Source organism: Grus americana (genome assembly GCF_028858705.1).
Source record: "Grus americana isolate bGruAme1 chromosome 27 unlocalized genomic scaffold, bGruAme1.mat SUPER_27_unloc_1, whole genome shotgun sequence".
Taxonomy (NCBI): Eukaryota; Metazoa; Chordata; class Aves; order Gruiformes; family Gruidae; genus Grus; species Grus americana.
The window spans coordinates 70,272-72,629 of record NW_026561291.1 but is presented as its reverse complement, the minus strand read 5'-3'; the positions used below and the strand labels follow the sequence as shown (position 1 = coordinate 72,629).

The 2,358-nt window shown below is 49.9% G+C and overlaps 1 pseudogene; it reads left to right on the top strand.

Moving 5' to 3' along the window:
• Window positions 1–895: 895 nt before the first annotated feature.
• LOC129200025 (olfactory receptor 14A16-like) lies at window positions 896–1,864 on the top strand (annotated as a pseudogene).
• The last annotated feature ends 494 nt before the right edge of the window (window positions 1,865–2,358 follow it).

The window sequence follows — 2,358 nt, the reverse complement described above, 5'->3', positions numbered from 1 at the left end:
CATCCCATCTTCAGGACATCGGACTGTCTGCTTTGCCTGTGCTGCTGGGCTTGGGAGCTGCCCCAGAAGAGCACGGCTGTGCTGTAGGATCCCAGGGAGTGCTGAGCTTTCTCTTGGAGGTCAGTTCTCTCCTCTCAGATTCCTTTGCTTCTTTCTGAGAGAGGCCATGTCCTTTCCTCTCCATCACAGCTTCACCTCTGTGCTGCAAAAAGAAGAGTTTGCAGATCTGCCCTTTGAAACAGCACCCTCCTGATTTCATCAGAGTCCAGTTGCTTTTTTTTTTTTTTAAAGACTAATTTAATGCACAGTCATCCTTGAGGTACCAGAGGTTAAGCACAGGGCATGTGGGAACAAGACTGATGGGCAATGCAGCTCTCCTGACTCTGCACTGAGACACAGAGACCTGAGCCCTTTTCCCTGTCTTGTCTGAAGACTCCACACTTTCAGTCGTAAAAAGGAGTATTTCTTCCTTAAAAATAGTACTAAACCGGATGTGATGGTAGAAGGAGAAAAACAGAGAAAAATCACCATAAAGACATGCTCAGCCTCTCTTCTGCAGCCCACACTCTCTGGAGTGGTGAGTGCAGATATTGAACATTTCCATCAAGGGTGAATTGCATCTGACAGCCCTGGTGACCATCGGGGGTGTCAAGAACCAGCTCCCATGTACTCACTGCAGCAGGGCAGAGCTGACTCCTTGGCAGCACAGGGGCAGAGGTCCTGCTCCTCACAGCACACTCAGCCAGCACAAAGCAAAGAGAGGAAATGCCTCGGAATTGGGGGACATGGGGTGGGATTTCTGTGAAAAATGGAGTGGCTTTGCTCAGAGAACTCTGTCATAGCTTTCCCTGTCCTTTCCTTTTTAGGACAATGGCCCCATATCAAGAACCAGCAAATGACCAACAACAGCAGCTCCATCACTGAGTTCCTCCTCCTGGCATTCGCAGACACACGGGAGCTGCAGCTCTTGCACTTCTGGCTCTTCCTGGGCATCTACCTGGCTGCTCTCCTGGCCAATGGCCTCATCATCACTGCCATAGCCTGCGACCACCACCTCCACACCCCCATGTACTTCTTCCTCCTCAATCTCTCCCTCCTCGACCTGGGCTGCATCTCCACCACTGTACCCAAAGCCATGGCCAATTCCCTCTGGGACACCAGGGCCATCTCCTACACAGGATGTGCTGCACAGGTCTTTCTCTTTTTCCTTCTGATGTCAGCAGAGTTTTATCTTCTCACTGTCATGGCCTACGACCGCTACGTTGCCATCTGCCAACCCCTGCACTACGGGACCCTCCTGGGCAGCAGAGCTTGTGTCCACATGGCAGCAGCTGCCTGGGGCAGTGGGTTTCTCTATGCTGTGCTGCACACGGCCAATACATTTTCTATACCACTCTGCCAGGGCAATGCTGTGGACCAGTTCTTCTGTGAAGTTCCCCGGATCCTCAAGCTCTCCTGCTCAGACTCCTACCTCAGGGAGGCTGGACTGCTTGTGGTTAGTGTCTGTGTAGCATTTGTTTGTTTCATTTTCATTGTGGTGTCCTATGTGCAGATCTTCAGGGCCGTGCTGAGGATCCCCTCTGAGCAGGGACGGCACAAAGCCTTTTCCACATGCCTCCCTCACCTGGCTGTGGTCTCCCTGTTTATCAGCACTGCCGTATTTGCTCACCTGAAGCCCCCCTCCATCTCCTCCCCATCCCTGGACCTGGTGGTGGCAGTTCTGTACTCGGTGGTTCCTCCAGCATTGAACCCCCTCATCTACAGCATGAGGAACCAGGAGCTCAAGGGTGCAGTTTGAAAATTGATGACTAGATGGTTTTTAGAAGCAATATACTGCACATGTCCTTCAACATATCACTTGTAACAGAATTCATGGCAGGCCCAGTCTCCTTTGATGTGTTTTGTCGCTCTTCATGTCATTGTTGATTTATTTTATTTTTCTTTTTTTCACTTGTAATAATGTTGTCCGCAAAGAATTTTCATTATTCATACCATTGCTAATTCATTATCTACCTGTCTGGTTTTTACCCGGAAGCAGGGTAAATGAATTTCCATACCCTCTGTGTATTGCAACATTCAAAAGGATGCTGCAGTGACATTTCTGACTGAGATTTTATCCCCCAAGACATTCTCTGGAGCTGCAGAGGCAGTTCCTGTGTACAGAGCCCCTGCACAGCAGATCTCTGACAGAGCTGGCCTCTGTAACAGCATTTCCACCAGGAAAGGCAATCTCCTCAGGGCACTGCCCAAAGGCTTACGTCTTTTTCCAGTGTTTCTCTCAAGAACATGCCCAAGGAAGAGACTCTAAAGAAAACTGTTGCTTTGCTTGTTTCTGCATGGGTGCAGAGGGATGAGATG